Here is a 15,736-nt window from a genome sequence, read left to right as displayed (position 1 = left end):
CAGGGGGATAGCAAGTGTTTCAGCCTTGGGCTGCGCAGTCATTGCCTCTTCTAAACAGCTATCCGGCGATTAAAAGTTATGAAAGATACTTCAGAAACGACGCTGTAGTTGAAGATGGCATTTCGATTTCCGTGCGTGGAAGTCACTGATCTTAATTAAGAAGCATGTCTCTGCCGATGTCAGATCTCGTAAACTCTGGCAGTCTAGTGGTCCATTCGACAGACACGTCGCCAGTTGATTCCCTCTAATATCTGCCTTGGCCTCACAAGGCAATAAACGTAAGTCTGTACTACAGAAAACTGTACACTGTTGACTATTGCCTGTCATCAGTTTACGTCACATTAGGAAACAGTATCATGTAAAGCTTCTGCGACATTGTTAAGTACTTCAGATAGTTTTAGATTCCTGAAGAATTCCGATTCTGCTGATGCTTTTGTACACTTGAATAAAATTTCAGCACCTAAAATGAAGGCGCAGTTATTTTAGTAAGGGTATTCGTAACTGTTAAGCTGTGAAGCATGTGCGTGTCGGTCACTGACGTTATTGCGGCGACTGCAAAGCAAAGTTGGCCCACATCACACTGCCATTGTATTCGCTCAGAGTAAGAACGAGATGCTTAATTTAATTTGCCCTCAACATGTATAGATGTCGCTTTGATATTATGATCGGCTATAATTTGTAAGCGCGTAATTTAAATGTTAGTACAGAAGATAATGCATATGTTGACGTAGACAACTGCAAATTAACGTCCACTGGAGATACAGCTGTTACCAGTGTGTGTGTGTGTGTGTGTGTGTGTGTGTGTGTCGCAGAATCACTCTAACGTCAATAACATTGGCGTGGGGGACAAACTATTGTCATAATTAGAGGGCCTGAAGTTTTTGAAATTAATCTGACTGTGATAGCTTCCATCTATGAAGTTGCGAGGTATTCATATCGCTTTTGTATGCAACCCAAGTAAGACTTACTGTTCTGACTTATTAAATGGTGCCTATGAAAACAGAAAACAAACTACAGGTGTGAAAACTGAAGTTGTCGAGCTCCTTGCTACCCTGTAATTGCTGACAGCGTTGGTGCGAAAGAAAACAACAAGAAGAACATCGCACAACGATACAATGAAAAACCAGAGACAGTTCCATCTAAACGAGTTTCTGGCAGTCAGTGGTCTATTTGTGTTTCCCTTCGATATTCCCGTATTTGGTTCTGTTGCACATTTTGCATCGCCAATTATAAAGTCAAGAAACGGCGCATTTCGCTTGAAGGCCCGATGGCCATCATGGTGAGATCTGCAGAAGTGCCCAACGATGCTTTTGTACAAATAATTCGCAGACCGACAACGTCTCGAGGGATGCTATTATTCCGCAGTTATTTTCTCTCGGAGAGCCAGAAGGAAAAAAACTGGGAATTAATGGAAGTTCGATAAGTGGGCAATAGTCGTTTCTCAACGGACACGCCACTGGCGAGGAAGCCCATTATTCTGGCACAGAGGTCCTAAGATCACACAAAACAAGTTTTCGATATTTCTCAAGATCCTTTTTTTCCCTGCTCTTTTTTTCGCGATATTCGCACTGTTCAACATACGTTGATGGACGCAGCTTGTCGATGGCTTAGTGCTCCTCTGCTTTTCCGTAAATAACAGAGACCGATTAACTTGCTCCTTAGATAAACTAAGCTTCTTTTTTTCTACTTGCCGCGCCAGCTTGTATAATAACGCCACGTAGTGTTTGTGGGCAACAACACTTTCGAGGATGCACTCACTGTTGTGCAAAGAGACTGCGTCACTGTGAAACTGACTTAAACAGCTTGATACCGATTCTACGGATAGAGATACGCGTAACTGATTAAAATTACGGTGCAGACTGCCAAAACTCTATCCCACATCAGTGCTGCGTTATGCTAATATTTGCTGATGGAAAACAAAGTCGCGAAATCAAATTAGCGAGTTATGTGATGTGTCTCTGAGCCATCTCCTGGCAGAATGTGTCCATCCAAGCTAAGAAAGCAATGCTTCTTAGTTTACTGCGAGGATGACTTCAGTACTCAAATACTGTTACGTTGTGCATTGTTTTGTCGCATATAGTTCCCACAGTACTACCCACGATTCGCTATTAATTATATTTCAAGATGGCCACCGAATGATACACAGATATATAGTTCATCCACAAAAATACTAATCGAAGGGCAAATAGCTTTTAATTTAAATTTATTTTGTTTTGTGTTCTTACTGTAGTGTTCAGTCTTGTGAAACAAATGACTATTTAGCTTTTCTGTTTTTGCTTTTTCTCAAGAACAAATTGCTATCGGGATTCCCGGAACACTGTCGGGATTTTTGCCCTTTCCAAACATCGAGAATTCTATTTAAATTTTCTTAATAATGTAAATTTCTTTAAAACAATGCATATTCTAGTTTCAGTTATATTTATTGACGCCACAAAAGTATCTCTAACGTAAACGTTTCTAAATCATATTTCTGAATACATTTTGTTTTATTTACTAGCTGCACTGACGCGATGTACGCCTATATTTTCCGAGTTATAAACGTTTGAAAATCTTGCCAAACAATCTCGGTAATCCGATTTCTCTAAAATAAAGCAACTAGTAATTCATTCTGTTATTAAATCCATAAATCAGTGCAAAAACAGCAGCAACAGCACAAAGCATTTTGATGTCGTTTTTATTTGTATAAAGGCATACATCTGTCATTGGCAAAATTAACACATTCGTTGAAGTTAAATTTTCTTTCGAAACTGGCTATGAGCGGGAAATGTGGGAGCTGTTACAGAGCAGTCAGTATGGGGATTCGCTGTCTATCATACATGAAATATTTTCGCTGTGCGGGAGTGGGGCGGGGGGGGGTGGGGGGCGGGGCGGCGGTTTGTATCTTGAGGAAAACATTGGGGGAACAGAACAGACTCTCTCCTGGGTTTACAGAGTATGCAGCAGAATTGTTGGATGTAAGGTCCGCCTGTTACGCAAAACACCGTTTTTTCCAAGTTCCCAAACATGTTTCAGCACCACTGTTCCATCATCAGTGGGTTTATGTTTTAATCTGTAATGTGAACATTTTGCTAAATGATTACAAAATTATGTGGATATTTAGTTCAAATAACAATTCGTTTCTCTTTGTTAATACTGTTAATACCTTTACACTCGGTTTGCATGGTTTTTCAGGACCACTTGTGTATTATTTATTACAGGAAGCTTGTCGTCTGCAACTTGTAACAAATAATACACAAGTGGTCCTGAAAAACCATGCAAACCGAGTGTAAAGGTATTAACGAAACAAACGAATTGTTGTTTGAACTAAATATCCACATAATTTTGTAATCATTTAGTAAAAATCTTCACATTACAGTAAAAATGTTCACATTACAGATTTAATAAAATAGAAACCCACTGATGATGGTACAGTGGTGCTGAAACATGTTTGGGAACTTGGAAAAAACGGTGTTTTGCGTATCTGGCAGACCTTACATCCAACAATTTCAACTGCAAACACGGTAAACACAAGGAGCTGAAAATCCAAATGACTAATATGCAGCAGAATATTTTTATTGAGGAGCAGGAAGAGACATACCGTACCCTACAGGCACAATTAGAGACAGCAAGGAAGGAATTGACCAGCGTCAAGAGAGATGGAGATGAGGAATGTAGCTAGGAATTGAAAGGCAGGAAGAAAAAGAACGTGATCTGATATTTGTATTTTACGCATTAAGAACAGTAATTTACCGCTGACAAAGCTAACTGCAGAAGAGCCTTAGGTAGTACTAGGAGTAGGAAATGTGCAGCAGACTTCAGGCGAGATCAGTCAGCCTAGGAATGTGCAAAATGTTAGGAACAATAAAGTGCTGCTGCTAGGTATAGACAAGGGCGAATTGTAGGCTTGGAAAGCTTAGGGGCAGCGTACCAGGCCACCAGTATCTTCAAACCAAATGCGTGGCTAAGTTAAGTGTTAGAGATCTTGATGTAAGGGTTTTTCAAAAGAGTCATGTAGTGATGGTGGTGGAGTCGAAAATTACCGAGATGGGACATACGATACAGGTGGTGACCTGGACAAGATAGCTTCTCTGACTCTTAGCACTATTGTACGCTTTGTCGAGTTGTTCCAGCGCACGATCGGCCGCACCTGAATGGAGCTGAGAGATGGATCAGTGTAAGCTTACAAATGGCACTGATGCCAGACGACTTTAGGCATCTTGCTCTGGTATCAGTCAGGACAACCAATAGCAGGGGTCTCACTAGGCCTGGCCTATACTGGACTGGAAAATGAAGATCGGTACAGTTGATTCGTGAAAGCATAGGGGATGGATCTCGCGTCACAAATGGCGAAATACCTGTTGTTGTGGGAAGAGGAAGTAGGTCTTTTTAGGTTCCTCTGCCTAGCGAGTACCTCCAGTATTCTAAAATATTCTGAAATAATACACTCCTGGAAATTGAAATAAGAACACCGTGAATTCATTGTCCCAGGAAGGGGAAACTTTATTGACACATTCCTGGGGTCAGATACATCACATGATCACACTGACAGAACACAGGCACATAGACACAGGCAACAGAGCATGCACAATGTCGGCACTAGTACAGTGTATATCCACCTTTCGCAGCAATGCAGGCTGCTATTCTCCCATGGAGACGATCGTAGAGATGCTGGATGTAGTCCTGTGGAACGGCTTGCCATGCCATTTCCACCTGGCGCCTCAGTTGGACCAGCGTTCGTGCTGGACGTGCAGACCGCGTGAGACGACGCTTCATCCAGTCCCAAACATGCTCAATGGGGGACAGATCCGGAGATCTTGCTGGCCAGGGTAGTTGACTTACACATTCTAGAGCACGTTGGGTGGCACGGGATACATGCGGACGTGCATTGTCCTGTTGGAACAGCAAGTTCCCTTGCCGGTCTAGGAATGGTAGAACGATGGGTTCGATGACGGTTTGGATGCACCGTGCACTATTCAGTGTCCCCTCGACGATCACCAGTGGTGTACGGCCAGTGTAGGAGATCGCTCCCCACACCATGATGCCGGGTGTTGGCCCTGTGTGCCTCGGTCGTATGCAGTCCTGATTGTGGCGCTCACCTGCACGGCGCCAAACACGCATACGACCATCATTGGCACCAAGGCAGAAGCGACTCTCATCGCTGAAGACGACACGTCTCCATTCGTCCCTCCATTCACGCCTGTCACGACACCACTGGAGGCGGGCTGCACGATGTTGGGGCGTGAGCGGAAGACGGCCTAACGGTGAACGGGACCGTAGCCCAGCTTCATGGAGACGGTTGCGAATGGTCCTCGCCGATACCCCAGGGGCAACAGAGTCCCTAATTTGCTGGGAAGTGGCGGTGCGGTCCCCTACGGCACTGCGTAGAATCCTATGATCTTGGCGTGCATCCGTGCGTCGCTGCGGTCCGGTCCCAGGTCGACGGGCACGTGCACCTTCCGCCGACCACTGGCGACAACATCGATGTACTGTGGAGACCTCACGCCCCACGTGCTGAGCAATTCGGCGGTGCGTCCACCCGGCCTCCCGCATGCCCACTATACGCCCTCGCTCAAAGTCCGTCAACTGCACATACGGTTCACGTCCACGCTGTCGCGGCATGCTACCAGTGTTAAAGACTGCGATGGAGCTCCGTATGCCACGGCAAACTGGCTGACACTGACGGCGGCGGTGCACAAACGCTGCGCAGCTAGCGCCATTCGACGGCCAACACCGCGGTTCCTGTTGTGTCCGCTGTGGCGTGCGTGTGATCATTGCTTGTACAGCCCTCTCGCAGTGTCCAGAGCAAGTATGGTGGGTCTGACACACCGGTGTCAATGTGTTCTTTTTTCCATTTCCAGGAGTGTATCTCACATGATAGATTCTCACACACCAAAATGACTACTTGCCGTAAGGAAAAAGAAATAATGGGAAAAAATAAGAGATTTAACAATGCTTTATCAAAACATGCGGTTTACAAAAAAATAAAATACAGCAGTTTAAAGTTCCTCTCCAGTCTTTAAAACTGCACAGTAGGTTGTGTCATTGAGCAGTGGCGTAGAGACACTGCAATCCAACGTGTAGTATTATCTTTGAATGAAATGGGAGACTTATTTTAGGACTTCTTCAAAGGGTGTATGATCATGCATTTACATCAGAAAAGCTACACAACTTAAATCAAGACATGGCCTTAGCACAGCAAGTGAAGACAACACTTTGAAAACTCAGCTTTTGAATTAGAAGGGCTTGAGATCACCAGTAATTTAATCACTTTGTGTGGGTATCGATTATGCAATGGTCACGCGGACACATTTTCAATAAATAAGCAGGAGGTCTAGTTAAAACTGCAAGTACAAAGATCAACATAATATTGTATGGAGACATAAACATGAACACAGATAACATAAATGCAATAAGTAGCACCCTCATTAATAACAATCAAAGTTTGGGTATGTCCCTGTTGGTCAACTGTGCAACAAGCGTTACTACAGTGACTGCATCCGTAACCGACATTACGACCACACATATGGACAGGGGAAAGTATGATGTAGCCGTAGAAGATCTTGGACACTAGGACCATTTGTGCCTAATACTTACAGTAATATTGGTGATGGGAAAAATCCCTAAATGGCATGCCTACAAAAGATAAGTATGAAACACAAGATTTTTCAAGAGAACAAGCAAACCAGAGTTGAGATGAAGTATACAGAGAAATAAATATCCGTGCGAAATTCTCTAAATTCTCAACGTTATTTAAATTGAATATCGAAAATATCAATGTGAAATTCTCTGAATTCACAACATTATTTAAACTGAATTCGAAAAGACATTTCTAAAAGTGCCGACATCAGTATCAATGTCTCACAAGAGCAAATGAATAATAGCTGATATTAAGAAGTTTGCCCCAACCCTTAAAAAACATGAATTCCACGAAAAAGTCATAAAGAACCAGAGATCTTAATTATCTATCATAGCTACAAAAAGATTTATAGGAAGGAGCTGCTTGCTGCAAAAAGTTTAATAACAAAATAATACAATGCAGGAAACAGAAACAAAGCAGTGTGGGAAGTAATTAAAAAGGAAATAGGAAGGGACAAACGAAGGCATAACAACATAAGATGAAGTACACAAAGTGTGTGCTGAAACTTTGCGTACAAGCTTCCTTAACGAACGTAATAAATGAATCATTCATATTAGGAATAATTCCAGAGTATTTAAAACAGGGAAGAGTTGCACCTCTGCTAAATAATGGTAATGCAGAAGACATAGAAAACTAATAGCCAATTTCACTGTTGTCATTAATCTCAAAAATATTAGAATCAGTTATGAAAGATTGATTAATCAATCACTTGAATAAATACAACCTATTAAGCGAATCGCAATTTGCTTTTCGAAGTGGTAGAAATAAAGAATCAACTATAGCAGAATTCACAAAAGTGGTACCTGATGCTCTTGACAAAGATGAGTGTGTCACAGATGTATATTTCGATCTTTCCATTCTCTTGATGCTGTTGACTATGAGATTTACTAAATAAGCTAGAAGAATCAGGAAGAATAGGCGTAGCTAATGACTGGTTCTGATTATATCTAGCAGATAGAATACAAAGAGTAGAGATAATGCATACCTCTAATAGCTCTAAACTTTTTAGTAGAACACAAAACCAAAATAGATTAACATAGTTCATCTGGGTAGCACATTAGGGCCAATATTTTCCCTTATATACATCAATGACTTCCCAATAGGGTTAGTCACGGAGAAAAAATTCTCTTTGTTGATGATAACAATACTACAGTCACTGTGAAAACCTATAGGACTCCTTGTAGAGATAGCAAATAAAACCCTCAAGGAAGAATCTAATCCCCGGTCCTAGTATCAGTGCCGCGTGGTTTGAAGCAGTTAAAGAAGTGATCTCAACCGACGAGATACAATACACAATAAAGCTCTGAACAACTCCATACTGCGATCAGCGTAATTTAGTGGAAAAGTTACAGCACATCGTTATACGGAAAGATCACACATGTTTATGGAATTGGACTAAGAAAAAGGTGGCCGAGATAAACAGAACCTCAAGGGAAGTCAACAAACATCACAGATGTAATACAGCCATACTCGATACTACAACCAGACGCTGAAAATAATAGCTGCACTTGGTTAGTGGGAAATTTGTGTACTACACAATATTGAACGAAATTCCAACACTGATAGAGTGTCTGAATTATCTTATGGACAATTACTACCCAAAATATGAGGCGTTGTTTCAGAATGATCTTTATGTTGTTTTGTCTCGAGCAGGAAAATTAATTTCAAAATGGTTCAAATGGCTCTGAGCACAATGAAACTTAACTTCTCAGGTCATCAGTCCCCTAGAACTTAGAACTACTTAAACCTAACCAACCTAAGGACATCACACACATCCATGCCCGAGGCAGGATTCGAACCTGCGACCGTAGCGGTCGCGCGGTTCTAGATTGTAGCGCCTAGAACCGCTCGGCCACCCCGGCCGGCATTAATTTCTAGATTAAGTAAATTACTGAGGCAGACTGAAGGAAATGAACTTCAGGACATCGCGCAGCTGCTACTCGTTCATAAACTACTACTTCTTTTAATTTTTCTATTTCAGCGTAAAATGTTTTAAATAAGTGAAGTGCCGTAAGGAAATGGGCGTGGCATATCTCTCGTATCGTATCGCCCTAGGGGCGTGGCATATCTCTCGTATCGTATTGCCCTAGGAGATTGCAAACAGCTAGTTCTTGGTAGCAGTCGCTTCTCAGATCCGTGAGTGCGTGATGTTGTAGAAGACAAGGCCGTACACCTCCTTTAACATAGTTTGAAATCTGTATTTCAACAAAGAAGCCCGCCATAACGTGTTCCCTGAAATTAGAAGTTAACAGCACATGAAAATCGCTTCTGCCGTGGCCAGCTGTTAGTCTCTGTGAACCCGATGAAGCACGTACGAGGTTAGGTCACGCAACAACTGGGCCATCTTTACTCGTATCCTCCAGATGTGAGCCTTAATTTTAGATTCACGTCCTAAGACCTGGACAGATGATACCTCAGAAACACTTCAAATTCGTCTCGGCTATCATAATGTATTGATGTCAAAAATATCTCGCCTCATCTTGAAGTGGTATCATACAACGTTTTTTTTTTCCAGTTATTAATCTGAAGGTTGACTCATTTATGTATATCCCTTTTGGCCACTGATGTAATAAATTTCACATTTGCTGGTGTTTCTTTGTGGTGCTACAATAATACTGACCGACTACGTTCATTCATGGCTCATCTAGTTGTTCATTTCGGCATATAATTTTTTTTTCGTCTCCCTAAGTAGTTGCTATTCCTTGTCGGTACACATGTTCTCAGGACATACTGTCCACTTCTATGCTTATGTTTTTATGAAAAATATTTTGCACATAAAACATACAAAGAAAAGAATTGCTCCATTGTTGTCTACTGTTGAAGAGTAGCGAAAAGACGCTGTTCGTCCTTTTTAAGTTATGTAATAAGTATGTCGATATATAAAATCAGTTCATTAAAATCTCATAGTCATAATAAAAACACTGTACGGGATTCTACAGTTTACATTAGAAGGACGCTCGTACGATGGTACTAATCACATGAATGACAAAACATCTTGGTTTTTGTTTATTTATTAATTTTTTGGTTTTTGTGTTTCGTTTTCTGCGTTTATAACCGTACCAAAAGGGACTCAATTAGAATGGAATATTTTTAATGAAAACACCTAAACCATAGAGGTTTTTGTACATTAATGTAAAAACTCAACGTTATGGCAGAACTCCATTATGAAAATCATTTCAAATAACTGTTCGATTGATGAATCCTTAGCAAACCAGAAATATTATCCAAATATTTTAGGAAGTGATTGTCTTTAACGCAAGGTCATCAGACTGCTAAACTGCTGTATGTTGAATCATAACTTTGTAAAGAAATGCAAGGGCTCATTTTTGTTGACAAGTGTGACAGAAGACGTATTAAGAATTGTTCTAGGCGCTACAGTCTGGAACCGCACGACTGCTACAGTAGCAGGTTCGAATCCTGCCTCGGGCATGGATGTGTGAGGTCCTTAGGTTAGGTACGTTTAAGTAGTACTAAGTTCTAGGGGACTGACGACCTCAGCAGTTAAGTCCCATAGTGCTCAGAGCCATTTTAGAATTGTAAATGTTCAGCATGTCTCCTGTTGTCCATACGCTGTGTAGTTGGCTACACTGGGAAGCCAGAAACAGTTTGAAAAGCTTGTAAGCGTGTTGCTGGGTAAGTTGTACTGAGAGGTAAATGTTAAGAAAAAAATCCGATAAATTGGGCCATTTCCGAGTTAGTTAACAGTGAAGTTACTAATCAAGCGATTGAGCTCGCAAATTGAAGCGGCCGGCCAGAGATGGTGTCGCCAAACGTGTTCTTCGCATGGTCTCCTAAAAGCGAACAAGAGAACACCATAAATGTTGTACATGGGACGGTAGTAAGGATCGAACCCGAGTCAAAGGCTGAGCAGTATTGCACGCTTTCATCCACGCTATGGGAACCAACTGATACTAATTTATCTGCCGGACCGCTTGAATTTGCATGCGCAACGGCCTCACTGGTTTACTTCAATGCTAATTAACTCGGAAACGGCCCAACGCATAGAATTTTTTCTTAACAGTTATTTCTCCGTTCAACCTACCCAACACAATCTTTTTAGGCTGTTTCTAACCGCACCGTGTTATTTGTGGTTAAGGTCGCGATGCAAAATTTGGAAGCTGGCAGTAAACATGGACAAATACACACATCTCTAAGAATCAGCTAAAAACCTCGATGTCAACTGAATTAAACTTCGTGATAAATCAGTGTACTCAATTATGACTGTTTAAATACTAATACGTGTGACCGTTTATTGTGATCGGAGTGCAATTAATATTTCATATAGCTACTAGCGAAGTAACATGTGTAAAATAGGATAAAGATAATAAAAGAGGGTAAAGTGGAGAGTACATGGCTGTTGTAGCAACTTTTGCGTTCTGTCCGTGGACATTCTGTTTTGAAGTGCATCTTATTTTTCAGTTTCCCAGTAGGAAAATGTACTTGGTTGATACATTTTGTAATTGCCAGGATGTGCTACAATTAGACAGACGAAACGGTGAAGCGCACAGTGCTTAAACGAGCACAACTGGCGCGCCTTAGCATCCACTACTTCATTCATCAGCTTAATCTGAGGAAACATTCCTATTTCCAGTGCTCACTGGAAAGACGCTCAGATGCTGCTGCTGAATATTCTGTCCTTCGTAAGCACGATATGTCTTCTAGTTAAAATGTAAACATTAATTCAACAAACAAAATATTCGTAATAATTATGCTGTGTTGCATCTGTTTCTCTATGAAATGAAATAGTTTTAAAGATGCTATCCTTGAGAAACTGCGTGTTTACAGGCTCACTGCACTGTTTCCAGTAATTAAACCATTTCCTGTTTTTTGGTTTCACAGTGCAACCTGCGGTGGCCCGGTGTAATGTTAAGCTCTCTCTATACAGCTTAAGCGTTTTCGTGGACTTACTTGTTGAAGAATGCTGGTTCTGCTTTCTTGCAGCGCCAATGTCTTCTGCTAGCACCAGACGCTTCTCTGAAGATTTCACTGCTAGGAAGGGGAAATTTTCACTCTCGCTCTCTCTCTCTCTCTTCTTATTTAAAAAATACGCTACTCTTGGAGTATGATTCAATGCACCAGAACATATTTATTTCCACTTTGTACAAAAAAAAACAACTAAACTTTATGACGTAAGCCCACACATTGCCGGGTACCCAAGATCAGTTACTTACACACTTTCGAACACAATTAATACATAAGCTTTTATCGTGGCTGACTATCCACGTCCAGTCCACGTACTCTCAACAGCAGTTCAACGTCTAATAAACAGTCACTATTTCGAGTCTCCATTTGTTTTTCAACAATACAAAGCTACATTACTCTTTGCAGCCGGCCACGGAGCTTCCGGGCAGTATTTAATTATTCACGGCAGGTCGCGCTGAACACTTACCAGCGCCGACGAATTATCTCCCTTCCAGTTTCGCCTGCACAAACAATAAATGGGTGCAGTATCCCATTCTCATCCCTACGCCCTGCTATAAAATAACGCGTGTTCGAAACGGCTGGAACACAAGTGTCTCCAGACTTTCGTAAAATTCTGGAGGCACTACAAACCTTTTTCTTTATTGAAGCTGGTGGGTTCATTGATGTCTTATCCTGCTCGACATTCTATAGTTCCGTGATATCAGATAATTCTTAAAAAATAATCACAATCGTTTGAAGAAATGGACTCGCATATTCCATCAAAACAGAACTGACTCTCAGTCACTTTCATATCATTGTGCACAATCCTTTCGTAATACTGTTAAGTATAAATTTTTTAGACTACTTTGTATATTTCTGTAAGAAAAACGGAAATGTAAAGGAGGAGGTCATACTTACACTTCGATACATTTAAGATGAAGCTATATTACACGTGAATTTTGGACGCAGTATTTCTACGCAGATGCACAATGAATATATTGTACAATACTTTTTTATCGCGAAAAAGGCAATCTTTTTTGATTCTACGTCTCGCAAGGAAATAATACCAACCATGTCAACATGTCAACTAGGAACTTTGTCATACTTTACTAAAATTTTGTCTTTTGATAGAGTTCCTGTAATTTCAGTGATCAAGACATGAAACGTTTATTCTGGAGAAGAAGTCGTCAGTCTCATCCAAGCAATTAAGACTTGCATCCGTAAATCACTCCACGCAGATTCAGAGATGTTGCCTTTAACCGATTTCCTTTCCCATCCCCGTCCATTCCGAACGCGTTATCCGCTTTTGGCGTCCTCCTGACGGCGCCGTCGAAGTTCCTAAAATTAACTCCCTCCCATGTTTCTGAACGCCAAACTTTTAACGAAGTTCTACGCATGGTTCGCTATAATCTATATATACTACCATATGATGTTGAACCTGCGGTGGCTTGAAATCTAGTAAGTCGGTGAATAAATATTTGAAGACAATGACTCGCAACTAGTTCTGTTCACAGTCGCAGAGTTTAGCACTGTTGAGAGTGCGCGAGATAAACTGATCGTTGTGCACAGAATGAAGAGGAGTGTGTTTTATGTGCGTCTGGCGGACCAGGAAGATACATTGTGTCAACTGGAAACAAGATTTACCCGTCCGTTCAATTACAAAATCAGAAGCCTGGAAAGTGCAGATATGTAAACTTCTGATGGCAATTAGTCCCGTTGAAGTACAGGAGAACGCCTCGCAAACGAGATCAATATTTCGCTAGTTATCGAAGCCGCAAGGCAATCGGACGCTGAGTTGCAAAAGTGATATTTAGTGGGACAAAATAATCACAATTCGGTGGGTGTGTTTGCCGATTTTGCGACAGCCTATAGTATTTGGTCGCTAGCGACTACAGGCTTCTCGAAGTCGTAATAGACTGTTTGAGACCGGGAAGCAGCAACAGGAACACTGTAGTGTCACTATTAAACCTGCCATTTCAGAAGTTACAGTCTTATCCCTGTAATCGATAGGACATATCCAGGCTTGTAGAGCGTCTGAGATCATTGCCGCCAAAGAGACTAGGTCTACTCGTGACATGGCGGAAATCAGTAATTCATATTAGAGGATTAGGACGGTTCCTGGAAAGAGAAAAACGTTTCTGGCTCCGCTGTTGACGGCAGCGGAAGCTCCGTCACAGGAGCTGGACAGGTGCCCGCTGGCCGGCGGTACCTGGCTGGAGCGACTCGGCAGCTGGGACAACACGGCGGCTCTTTCCTCCGTGGGAAGCCACCCGCCGCGACGGCTTACTTCTTGTTTGCTCTGCGGCCTCTCTCTCTGAAGATGCTCCCAGGCTGCAGTCAATTATGTGTCTCCCTTTATGCCAGAAATACATGAGCGCCAGCAGAGGAGCAACCTGCTTAAACACCTCAAACGTTTAAAAAATGAATCACACCTGCTACAGACACAGTGACATTCATCTCGTCACCCTGTGCGTGTTTCCGTCTAAAGAATAAATAGGCTTCACTCTGAGCGCAGAGCGGCACCAGTGAGTAGTGGTCAAATTAGAAATAAAAGAGTACAATATCGTAGACTTGCTCCCATAATTTCATTAATCTTTCTTTCTTATGTACGACACAGGAATATCCTCACCATCGTTTGGATGCTGTTAACATTTTTATGAATTTTCATGGCGTAGCGGGGCTATTACGCGGTCCCAAAGATTGCATACATGGTTCGAAGGAGCTTTAAACGACTTGCTGTGCAAAAACTACTTAATACACTTTTTATTCTTAAGAAAAATATTTCATTTTTTACGAATGTTCTGTCTGTGCTCGAAACTCCATTTGCTGACTACTTCACGTATGCGTATTAATTTTGCATTGTGTCTGTTCTTTCCCCTTAACTAGGAGACTCTTAAATATTCCAAATAAATAATGTGATGTGCAGATATAATGCCTGTGTATTTCAGAACAAGATTTTCTCCTGCTTCCGGTGTCTGTAATCAAGAAGAACGGACTCTAATATCTTATACATGTGAAAAACTAGTGATACATTACGATCAGATGGATCTTCACTTGGCTTCCCAAGGGCAATCACTCAGCACTTTAACCACATCATCCGTAATGTTTACCTTTGCTTGCAAGGATTCACGAATTGTTCTTGCTTTGGTATGGAAGTGTTTAATGCAGTGCTGCTCCCGGAGCGGTTTTTCCGGAGGCGGAGGTTCTGAGCCATTGAAATCGGAGCCTGGTAGTTGTTACGGCTCTGCAGCGAACCTCAAACAGCCGGCGTCCGTGGTCTCGACTTGGCGTCACTTCCTCGAATCCTACATACTGGGTGATTAATTACGCTAAGATGCTAAATATTACTTGAGTAGCATTAAATAAACTTTGTCACATGTCCGATTATGCCACACCTTTTCAGAATTTGATTCCACTGAAGTTCATTCAGATCTTCAGAATAGTGATGTATGTTCCTCCATTTCCACATAAGCTACACATAGCTTGTTTTTGATCCTCCGTTCATTCAAGAAAGTGACACACACCTATAATATTACAACACACAGTGTCAATCTGCGTCCGCTGTTACTCGTCAGATGAACATCTCATCTGATTCTTCATCGCCTCTTATGATAGCACTGTAGATACAATCGGAGGCAATCCGCTAGTCGTAAGCTCTGCTTCACAGGCTAGTAGGCCAGACCCGCTACCTAGCTGCACTCCTGTCAGGTGACTGTTCGCTCCGGCCGCAGTCTGATTGCTTGTCGGCTGCCGCTGTAATGCCGGAGGTAACCGTAAGGAGTGCGTTACTTGGAACTCCAACTTACTCGCTGGCTAAGCGGATTGTCTGGGCAGGTCTAGTTCAGTCTGTTGCACTATCATTATTACCTGGGCCTGTCACTCTACCGGCATGTGAAGCGGAGGCGAGTAGTAAAAAAATCTTTCTGATACACTAAGCTGAATGAATCTTTCAGCCGAGGTGGGAGACACCCCTCGTTAGCTCAGATAAATGCGTGACTCGTCTATGCAACGCACTTTCGAGCAGTTATCATTTAATTATTACTGTAACAACAATGATTATTATATACGTCGTCTCCACCCTCCCCCAACCCCCCCACCCCGCAAATTTTGCGTATAAGGTTGCACGCATCATTGAGTATCACAGAAATTATGGAAAATAATCGCCTAGAGAATATGGTAGGTGATTCAACAACTATTCGCGTCAAAAATTTCCGGAAA

The sequence above is a fragment of the Schistocerca cancellata genome, chromosome 1 (assembly GCF_023864275.1).
Source record: "Schistocerca cancellata isolate TAMUIC-IGC-003103 chromosome 1, iqSchCanc2.1, whole genome shotgun sequence".
Lineage (NCBI taxonomy): Eukaryota > Metazoa > Arthropoda > Insecta > Orthoptera > Acrididae > Schistocerca > Schistocerca cancellata.
The sequence above is the reverse complement of the archived record's forward strand: the minus strand, read 5'-3'. Positions refer to the sequence as shown.